The sequence below is a fragment of the Paramisgurnus dabryanus genome, chromosome 4 (assembly GCF_030506205.2).
Source record: "Paramisgurnus dabryanus chromosome 4, PD_genome_1.1, whole genome shotgun sequence".
NCBI lineage: Eukaryota > Metazoa > Chordata > Actinopteri > Cypriniformes > Cobitidae > Paramisgurnus > Paramisgurnus dabryanus.
In genome coordinates, this window is record NC_133340.1 from 27,948,034 (window position 1) to 27,960,055 (window position 12,022).

General features: G+C 35.3%; 1 protein-coding gene and 1 long non-coding RNA gene across 2 annotated transcripts in view; one reads left to right on the forward strand and one right to left on the reverse strand.

Annotated features, from left to right (window-relative positions):
* Positions 1-12,022, forward strand: part of gpc5a (glypican 5a) — a 171,146-nt gene that overhangs the window by 135,967 nt on the left and 23,157 nt on the right. The gene's annotated exons all lie outside the window — the stretch shown is intronic.
* Positions 3,111-5,963, reverse strand: LOC135735574 (uncharacterized). Its single transcript, XR_010527659.1, has 3 exons — positions 5,863-5,963; positions 3,497-3,611; positions 3,111-3,160 (listed from the first exon to the last, which is right to left on the reverse strand). It is a non-coding gene; the product is annotated as an uncharacterized lncRNA (long non-coding RNA).

The window sequence follows — 12,022 nt, forward strand, 5'->3', positions numbered from 1 at the left end:
AAATGATTGACAGCACAATTGAGTTTCAATTTTAACAAACCGTCATCATGGCGATCAGTGTTTGCATTTCTCGATCAGCTCATTTACATTTTCAAGGACACACCGAAAATGGCACATTTTTGCTCGCACCTACAAAGTGGCAATTTTAACATGTTATAATAAATTATCTATATGGTATTTTGAGCTAAAACTTCACATATGTACTCTGGGGACACCAAAGTTTACATGTTTAAAAAGTCTTGTGACATGCCCCCTTTAAGATGAGATCACCAAGCCCTCTTTTATCCCATTTTGCAAGTCAGCAATTTAAGACTGACAAACATGTTAATAATGAACCTTTCTGTTGTAGCGGCAATAATAATAGACCTGCGGTCAGTTCTGCGGTTAATTCAGCAGAAATTCACCATGTCATTTGCATTACTCGCTTTGTACGGAAACTTAAACATCAAGCGTTACGTACATGAGACCAGAAATGGAAAGCTGGCATGATATCAAGTTAAAGTGTAGCAAATTTCTCTCCTGGGTCAAATAAAGCTATAGGAGAAAGTTTAATCTTACGGTAAGCGATCGTAAACTAACAATTTCAGTTTAATAGGCCTCACATAAAGGAATTGCCACAGGAAAATCCTTGGAGCCGTGCAGTAACGTCTATACTCGGAGGAGACGTACTCTACAGTATTACAACAATAGATTCTTTTTATCCATGTTAGATTGAGTACGAGAGCGGGAGAGATACTGTAGATCCAAAGCATGCTCGAAAATGAGAGGGTTGTAAAATGTAAGGTGGAAACATATGCTTTGCTTTGTATGAACTCGTTGTGTTACGTACGAGTTATATTTCTCCCCAGTGGGTCTTGCAGTCGACGGCTGATTGGTGGGGAGCTACAAACACCCAAAAGTCTTTAAGATCAGATAAAAATTCCTTCAATAGTTTCACGCTTTACAGGCGGCCGTACGACTGCCAAGTATTGTCTCTTCAAACGATGCCAAGAGATAATATTAAACAGATAATGATATATAAATCTTCTCTAAACACTAGGCAGGGAAAGTCCTTTAACTGAGCCGCAGACTATTACAATAGTAACATAATTTGCTCGTGTTAACTGTTCATGTTGTTTCTGCTTGAACTTAAACATTGTATAATATAAAGTTGAATTTGCATGTGCATGCCTTAAAAGTAATTTCTACCAAAAATATAAACAAAATATGATATGCATACAAAAATGAAACTTATTTTTAGATTAAAAGTCATGTTATAGTCACAACATTTTTATCTATTTATTTGTGTCCATGGCAATATAATTTTTTTTTTCGTGTCCGTGGCACAACTTTCTTTTTCGTGGTATTTTATGTATTGTTTTCTCATAGTTTTTTCCTATTGTCCTACTATTGTCACTTGGGGTTGGTGTTATAATCACTTTCTGTTACATTTTTAGTAGTGCTGGGAAAAGATTAATCGCGATTAATCGCATACAAAATAAGTGAATTTTTGCCTAATATATGTCTTTACTGTGTGTAATTATTATTTATGTGTGTATTTATATATAAATAATAATTACACAAAGCACACACTCATATATTATGCAAAAAATCACTTTTATTTTGTATGCGATTAATCACGATTAATCTTTTCCCAGCACTAATTTTTAGACATCCTAACAACTCTAACCTCAACTCCAGACGACAATGACTTAAAAATAGGAAAAAACAATGAGAAAACAATACTACATAAAATGAAACGAAAAAGAAAGTCGTGCAACGTACACAAAAAAACTATTGAGTGACACGCCAAAGACATTCGTGCTCAAGGCACGAAAAAAGCTGCATTTCGGGCCATAGACACAAATAAATGTATCAAATTTTTCGTGACTATAACACGACTTTGGTGAGATCATGTTGCATTATGATGTGAATTTCGGAGTCATCGTAACACTTCTCATAAGATCACCCAGATTAGATGGTTAGTGAGTGCTCACTAGGGCACAGCTGAAGTATCTTACAAGTTTTACCTTTGCTCTACTCCTTAACATTTCAGTCCGGGTCCGTTGCACGTCACGCATGCTTTCTACAGGATAGCCATTTACATTAATGGAGAGACGGGGCAATGCTCCAATCGACATAAAGTCAGTGGAGTCTGCCCTTCATCTTGACCGTCCTGTCACCAGATCTTAATTGGAGGTGGTAATTATCGGACCGCGCACTATTAAATGTCTCATCTGAGTCTGTGGAAGCCTGGAAATGAATAGCCATTGATTAGTAACAAAGCTCTTTCAGTGCTTTCACACATTAGTCCTGAATTGATCCATGGCAACGGTTTCCAGCTCGCCACCATCCAGTCAGTCCGGTTATAATGTCCGGATCTTAAAGATGTAAAACTGATTCCATTACTCTTCATGCTAAGGGGTTTATTAGTGAAGTGTCAATAGGGTTTGGAATGTTTATCGTAAAATTCATATGAAATTAGTATTGACAGTGTTAGATTTTTTTAATTATGCTATTGTTTAAATGTTTCATGGAACTTAATTTCTCATATGACATTCATCAACATTTTTTTGTTTTGGTATCTCAAATGTAAAATGGGAGGCAGGGCGACTCTTCGTACAAATTAGCAATTTAAAGCAAATGTTAAAAATAGTGTTTAAATGATTTAAAATTTAAAATAACATACTTTGACATTGTTTTATGTTTTAAACCTTTCCTATAAACACATTTCACTAATATCAGTATTTGTGAATAATAAAAAAAATCCAACAATTTGGATGTTCTCAAATGTCAAGGTAGTACAACTGCAATCATGGGCCTTTTATAAACCAGTTAACATGTATAAACAGTTAACTTGATATAACATCCAGTGAACCACATGTAGTCTTTATAGCTAAATAAAAAGTTTTTAGATTTCTTTCAAATACTGAAAAAATAGCTACTTTAATGTAACAGGTAGGCTGGTACACATTCTGTGTCAGGTGGAACAACCAATGTAAAACTAGAAAAAAATGTATTTTATCAAACACATTTTAATTGTATCAAAAAGTATATTTATTAATTTGATATTACATGCAAAAGCTTATTCCAACATCCGAGTAGAAGTTAAATGTAAATTCATTGCAGAGGTCAGGTGGTGCAACCAGAAGGTCAAAGGGTGCAACTGCTATGAATGCCCCTAAGAAAGAAAAAAAAACATTAAGCTTAAACATTTGAATGAGCTAATAATTTTATTTTAAATAAATGCAAGCTAAGGTTGTCTATAATTATTATACTTTTTAAAATAATTATTCAAGTTATATTTCCAAATGTTAGTTTTATGGTAAAGTTGCATTACACAGGGAGCGCATTAAAACTTATCTGGCAAATAGATAATGATTGGTTGTACCACCAAAAAAAAACCAAAAATATTGTGTTGTTCAATAAGCAAACTTTTTAAACAAAGTTATGCATTACGCCAATTTTTGTAAGAATTTTTAATCTTAATTTTATTTTTAGAGGTGTTATGTTATACCTTGTCAACATTTTTCTATAATGAATAAACCATCTTGTCACTCATGTCAAGCTTTCCATAAGCTGTTGGAAGCTCTTGTCACACATTTGACAAGTTATCTGTTGCCTTCCGATAGCTAAAAAGAGCACATGTTAATTATCACAAGCTTATATTAGTACATTATGCAGTGTATCATTACAGATTTCATTATTAGTAAATGTATTCATTACAAGGACATTATTACTTCTATGATATAATGTCATATGTTTTGTCTATTGCAAAAAAAAAATCACAAGGAGCCTGATGTAAAGTCCTCATAAACTGCAAGAAAAACAAATATATGTCCAAATCATTCATAAAACTTATATATTATGAATATGGCCAAATTTATATTTATGGGAGCATTTAGGGCACTATTGTGATGTAAATTTTCTTTGTTCACAATTGTCAGGATTTCTTACTTAAATTATTTAAAATCATATCAGCCAATAGTCGGTACTGTATTATAAAAAAGCTATATTTTATACTATTGGCTATTGAAAAGCACCTGATAGTCATGGCCGATATATCAAAAGTGAACAGGAAAATGCAATACATTTGAACTCTGTGTATAGAAAATGTAAAGAAACACTTTAATGTTCAATATTTATGGTCATATGAAAATGGAATCATAAGAATTTAGTCAATGCAAGTTAATATAACCTCCAAACTACTGGCATTGGCAGATATCAGGTCTGAATAATTGGCTATTTGTACTGGTTGAAATTTTTTTATCAGTGCATCTCTAATAAAAGTATTTGTAAATGCATTTATTTTATTTTTGATGTGATACCAACTATCCATCCAATTTAGCTTATAAACACAATTTTGTTTAAATATTTAATATAATTTTTTTTACAAATATATAATAATGTATTTATGAGTATAAATATAATAAATAAAAAGCCACTTATAATTTTCTGCTATAGGATCAGGATCTTCCTATCTGATTTGTCTTTAACTGATCACATTTGAAGATAAGCAAACTAAGAAGATCGGGTTAAGTATAACTACAGTACAAACAGTGAAGTGGGAAATCAGATCTGAATTAAATGAAATTGGTTGGATGTGATTTTCCCCAGTAGATCAAACACTTTATAAAAGGGAATAACTCAACCCCAGGGTGCATTTGTATTTAGACCAGCTAGTACATCACAGTCCCCCTGAATCTTCACCAAATCTGTTCAAAACAAATTCATTAAGCAGTTAATGTTCTCACATTTTATTATTTTACCTGTGTTACCACCACTCGGGAGTCTTTTTGATTAATTGCTCCTATCAGTTATAAACAAAGTTCACACAACACAAAGTGTCAGGCGAAGAGCCGCTGCAGCAGCACCGATGGATTCGGCTCAACTATTCAGGCCGGCTTTGATTTCAAGATAAAATTCAAAGAGCGTGGCATTTTGGCAGGCCATCGAGACGACAGTGCCAGCTTGACTTTTCCAAATGTGATGTGTGAGAGATTAGATTTTATCCATTAGATTTTCTTTTGAAAAGGTTCACAGCATTTTATTGGGCAAAGACTCAAAGACGCTTACTTTGACATTCATCAGTAAGTGTATAGACAGAAAGTGATAGATGCTGTTTGACTTATAGGCATAAAACAATGGAACAATGCAAGTGTCTGAATTGATTTGTGGTTGCTAAGGAGTTCTGAGAGGTTGTTAGTGCTTTGATGTGGTTGCTATGGTGTTCCATATAGTTGCTATGGGACTGCTATGCTGTTGCCTATCCATCCATCAGTCCATCCATCTCTCTTTCTTATGTGTATTCTTAAGTCTCTCTCTTTTTTTATCCCTCCCTGACTTAATTTACTTTAAGGACTATTAAGTAAATATTTTAAGTTAATAGTGCCAAAGCATCATACACACAACAAGTATTGACAAAAAATATACACAAATAATAAACTTTGATGACATTATAAACCACGAAATACTTTCATGTATCTCTCGGCCTCTCTTTCTCACTCTCATCTGTCGCTTTATTCAGTTTTTCTGTCTCCCTCAGTTTTATAATTTATGCGTCCCACGTTAATGACATCACTCGCTCTTCTCTTCTTCAGCTCGGCCTCCATCATGTACGTCTCCACATCTGCTGAGCTCTCGTCTCTGCTCGTATTTTGTCTGGCTTCTCTTTCTCGTCTTTTTCAGGCATGAACTAAAATAAATAACCTGTCTGCTGGTACATCTGCATCTTTAATGCAAATCTAATGATGAGTAAAAGCTTTTGGATTGACAGACTGTTACTGTAGCGTTTCTCTGATTCTTCATACAGACCCCTCCATCTGCGCTGTTGTGATTCACAGACTAAAACTTTTAAGTTGACATACAACAAACACGACTCACATGTTGCAAGTCTTCTTGTACAGGAATAAAGATGTTTGTGGTAAGCATCTTTCATCAGAATGTAATCTCTTTGTTTGACATCTGAAATGACTTTTTTCTTTCGACTGCTGTATTGGTTTCTTTCTGTTCAGACCATCTGGATTTATTCTGCAATGTAACGCCCACTCTCATGAGCCCATCGATTCCTGATGGATGATATCAGGTTCTGCATAACTGTACATCTCTCACTGAATATCATATTTCATCTGGAAATGTGTCAGATTAAAGTTAATTGAAGATAGTAATAGAAAGATTTGTTATTATAGTTATACCAAAATATTTTTTTAATTTTTTTTTAACTAACTATGTAGTATTAAGGCTACATAAGGAACCGTGTAGCGATAATCTTTGTTACTGGTCCTACACGGTGGTCCGCCTCTCACCGATTACATCACTTGCCCATGGCGGGAACGCCCCCACCGTTGATTGTTTTATAGTAACAATATAATTAAGTTCAGTGTAAGAGCAAACACTACAATTAAAAGCTGAAAGTGTCTGCACAGATGAGCAGCAGGTGTCAGATTTCTTTTATCACTTGATGAGAGTGATATGACACTACTGACTGACAAGACGATTGTAAAAGCCGTGTGCTCATTAGTTTTCTTAATAAAGTTTTCATGTAAGCGAGTTCGTCATCGCTTTTGTACTTGTGTTTCATACAGAATAATAATTAACACACCAATCAAGCAGCGTCTCGATGCTCAGTCCAAAACACACTCCTAATGCCTCTTTCTCGCTGTGTGTCGCCCATCTTGAATGAGGCATTTCTAAACTCGTTGTCATTAACACCTGAGTACCGTTCACTCTAGATTCATAATGCATATGCATAATTATCACATTTTTGGATTTCAGTAAAGTTCTTGTTTAGTATGAGTGTGGCACACCGGGTTGCTGATGCACGTTAGGTGGAAATAAAGTGGCATGCCACCATAAGGTGGTTAAAATTAATTGGGTACTTAACAAAAGTCAGTCAATTTTCAGGTGTTTTTTTTAGCTTAGCATGAGCTTGTTAGCACTTACACAAGAGTTTGGTGTCAGACTGATTCGTCTGTAATAATACGATTGTCTTTTTATCATTTTATTTTGCTCAGCTGGCTGGCAAACACCACATATCTGATAAGAAACAACTGCAGCAATATCTGACTCCTTTTGCCTTTCTCATATTCAAATTTCAACCTTTGTGTTTGTGCTATAGCATCAGGAGATCATGGATTTTTATTTTATTTTTTATTTGTAATCTACGGTCACATTCAGATTCATGCATTTGCCAGATTGCATTACAGTGCATTTAAGCTAAACATTTTATTAGGTGGATCAAACCCATAACCTTTGCACTGCTAGTGCAATGCACTTCCAGCATTACAGGGAATGCTAAACACAACTTACTCAGAAATCGTCGTGGTTTTGGTGTGCATTTACATGAGATGCTTATGCAACATCCACATTTTCGCATCATGTTCTGCATTCATCACGTTGGCCTGCATTGATGAATGTCAGTATAAAGCGTGCCGGGACGCAGAGGTTAGCCGGCCGAAACAGAAGTCATTTACATGTAGACATTTTACAGGTAGAGTTGAATAAACATGTACTGAAGCATGCACACATGTGAATCCAGCCAGGTTTGAGAATCAAAAGTCAATTCATAATGTAATGCAAGTGCTTTTTTATTATTAGCATACATTTATTGATGAATTTTCCAATAAAAGGTATCTATTTAGCATGCATATAACATATCTATCATACATATGTGCCAAGTAGCCGTTTCAGTGTACATTTGCATTTATGCATTTGGCAGACGATTTTATGCAAAGTGACTTACAGTGCAGTCAAGACATACATTTTGTATCCATATATGTTAAACTAACACCCACAATTTTCAAGCTACTAGCGCAATGCTCACTAAGCTACAGGAGCAGCTGTATAGCTAATAAAAAAAAACAATAACTTTAATGTCTACTTTAATGTAACGCCACCAGATGTCTTTGCTTAATGTTATCTGTTTGTACACGCGCCAAGAACATACCAGCTTGTAAATCCAGATCATCTGAAAGTTCCCATCCTAAACAATCTTTATGCATGCATGATTCACCTGCAGCAGCGGGGTGCAGTGACTTCAGTCCAGATCCATCATCGTAATACAGGTAGACAGCTTAATAATGCTGGTGTTTGCACGTTGAGAAACTGTGGGGTGTTTATTTAACCTAACACAGTTGTCATTAGACTCTGTCTTTAGAGTCCAGGTCTAAAAGAGAAAGAACTGTGCTGTAATGATGGGAACATTACTGAGTTTGTGTTACACAAGAAAGACCTTTAACCTTTATATTCTTACTACTAAAGACGATTTCATGGGCGCACGCGCGTTGTCACGGTTATATGTCTGGCCGGAACGTAACTAGTAGCTAAACTGAGCTCTGGAACAAAAACCTCGTTGAAAATAACAAATGTTTTGGTTTTCTAAAGATGAAGGGAGATGATGGATCAATGCTATGTGAAGAGAGGTTTGGCAGCCGATCTTTAGTTAAAAGTCGAAGGCAGCGCAGGCGCCGCAACCACTTATTTTTTTAATCACTGTGCAAAGAGACATAAATTACTCTGCTGATTTTTGACATACAGATATGATTTATACATCATTTAAACATTAAAGTGTCTAGTTTTTGTGTGCACACCCAATCAAAACAAAATGTTGTGCTTTGCGAAAAAATTAAGAAAACAAACATGATGCACATTCTGTTCCTCAATGAAGTCCTTACAGAAATGAACTGTAACTTAGCAAATACTTGTCAGATAAGCACAAGATAAATGTCTATATAATGCTTGGAATGTCTACTTTTAAATTATGTATTATCGAAAATTTTATTTTTTATTACGTGTACATTGTATACATTACATTTCCCACAAATACGCTCAGTGTAGTTTTTTTTAATTATAAATGCAAAACATACAAAAGACATTTAAGCAGAACACCAAACAACAAAACAGACAAAGAAAACAGCAATTGTGATGATGATGATATTGTTCTGAATCAATGATAATAAGCAAAATAATAATAAAAAATAAATTAAAAAGATAATAATACATATTTTTGTAATAATAACAATTATAATATGTATATTATGTGATAATAGTATGTACAGTAATGGTAGTAATAGCAATAATAATTGTAGGGATTGTTATGAATACAGGAATATTTTTAATGCTCATAATAATAACTTAATAACAATGAATAATAATAATTATTATTATTATTATTAATAGTAATAATAGTAACAATACTGACAACAACAAATATTATATTATATACAAGGATAGTGATGATATCAGTGTAGTTTTTGATACACTATAGCTATGATTTCAACTAAGTTAATCTACTTGTTTATTTTGCTCATAAAAATAAATCAGAATTAACTCGGAGAAAATGAATTCTGGTGTTATTGGTTATTTGCCAAAGTTTCCCGGAAGTTACGTTTGTTCCACAAAAGATGTTTGTTTATGTTGTTACTACTAAAACAACGTATCAAGAAAGACGGATAGACAGATAGAACAGAAGTGCATTAAGGTGATTCATCTGATGAGCTGTGATATATGTGATTTGGGTCTCTCTCTCTCTCTCTCTCTCTCTCTCTCTCTCTCTCTCTCTCTCTCTCTCTCTCGATCAATCGAGAAGACTGTATCACTGATCAGACGATCACCTTATCACTGCACCTTCCTCACAATCTTATTGACTTTACAGGGCTCCAGAGTAAAGGTGTCATTCACCGGTGCTCCGCATTGATCGGTCCGCAGACATGTTCATGTGAACGTATTGAACAGTCGTGAATGCACATACAGCTGCATTATTATTGCTGCATTCAGTTTTTATGCCCATAGATTCAAAAACTGCACATGGACTTTTGTTTTTCAGTTTTGGCACTTTTTAAACATTAGCCCTAATTGTTTTTTTTATGGGGACCTCTGTAAAAATAAATTTGCATGGATTCACAGTGATAAAACTTGGATAAAGATAAATTGTGTAAGTTTGTTATTCTACATTGGGCGATAATGAAAGACTGTTCCTGTAAATACATTTCATCACACTCACACACATAATGAGTAAATATTGGACAGAAAACACACCGCTGGGTTAAACTGCTGGGTCAATATATCCCATGGTTGCATAACATCAACCCAACATTGGGTAATTTTTAACCCAGCGTGTGTTCTGTCAGATATTTACCCATTATTGGTTAGAAATGACCCAGACATTTTTAGAGTGCATTTCGGTTATGTAGGTGTCCAGTGACTTCTCTTCCGAGGGGCGCAAATTCAAAATATGTGTTTGGAGTGTCATGTGAACCAATGTGCATCATGTGTCATTTCAAAATACGTGTCTGCTGCACACGTTGAAAGGTTTATGATAAAAGAGACGCTCACGTTCACGAAATACAAGCAAGACACTCACTTAACACTAAACTCTGTTTACACATGAGATTTAGTATCTGGAAACATGAGTGTGCATTTTATCATAAACCCCTTCGAAGCCTCTGCAGCAGGCTCGTATTTTGACATGACACATGATGCACAAGTTCACATGATGTGCCGAACACATATTTTGAAATGATGATACACACACATGACGCGTTAAATACATGTTGTGTCGAGCTTCACATCATGCGCCTTCGAAAAAGAAGTCAGCGGCTGCCACTGAAGGTGTCAATCTTAAAAAATGCATGCCAAAAAGCCGCTTCATTACTGCAGATTAATTCCATAATTGTCCAATGTACAAAATGACTTTTGCATTGATCCCGTTTTATAACCTCCAGAGTTCTAGATTTGAATGACATTTAAACTACATTGGTGTTGGTAAAAAACAGGAGGTAATTGTCCTGGAGTGCACTGAAAAAAATATAGCATGAAGTTAAAACAACTAGGTTGTGCAAGTAAATTCAACCTACTATTTTAAGTTGACATAACTTATAAAAAAGTTGAAATTGTTTAACTTGATTTTTGAAGTCATAGTAAAATAAAAATATATGTTGATTTGACAAATATGCTGCATTTTTTTACAGTGTGGCTGGTTGGAGTCATTCTGGATTCAGGCGGCAAAAAATCACTGACCATCCCGTGTATATGTTGAAAAATCCTTATGTCCCCATGAGAAACAACTTTGGTTTGAATTGTTGACATGCATTCAGAAAAACAAAGTCAAAAGTGTATAGCGACTTTCAGATAATAGCAATGCAACATCTTTGACTTTGGTAAGCCGAACACAATTAGTGACATTGAAATCTCAAGGGGAGACGCATGTAAGATCACTCGGGCCTTGTTTTAAGAAAGTCTCCATATGCTTTATTTCAGTTTTGTTGCTGTCTAAGAAATACAAATGATAAATCTTGTAATTTTTCATTCCTGTGGGAAAGAGTAGATCTGGCCACATTCAAGGGAGTTTTCATCTAAAGCAAAACCATGAAACAGGCTTACGTTAGCAGACAGTTGTTCAGCAAATATTAGGGTCGTGCACACGTTGCATTCCACGTGCATTGAGTTTTCATAGCTGTGCGGTCTTAGCATCGCATCTCGGTGTGTTTACAACACCAGGCCCTTGTAACCATAGCTGGTCCACGCTGTAATCCACACAAGCAGGCCACAGAGAATTTCAGAACTCTCCGGAGATGACTTAGACCAGATGGTGAGGCGCTCATCGCTCCCCAGCCAGTGTGCACAAATCTTTAAGCAGAAGTGTTTATCCGGTGAAACATTTCCATTTATAAATATTTGAAAAAGGCTGAACTGTGCTGCACCACACCCTGCTAACGCAAAGTCACAAATATTGAAAGGCCAAGAAGATAAAAGAGACAAGTAAAGGATAAAGATTACAGCACCTCATTACGTAAAAAAGCTTTGATATTCTGCACCGGCTGTGCATACATCCGTGTGTTTGGCCGAATTCGTATGCACGCATTAAAACAGCCGCCGTACCGAACGAGATTCTCTGTAAAACAAGCTTAGCACAATGACAGCGTTGCTTTAATTAAACATCACACGCGCTGCGATCCGAAGCTTATTTCGCGACACATTCGAGTCCGTAAATGAAGGCATTGCGGTCAAACTTTCTCACATAGCTTTTGCTCTAAGTGGTCCTGTC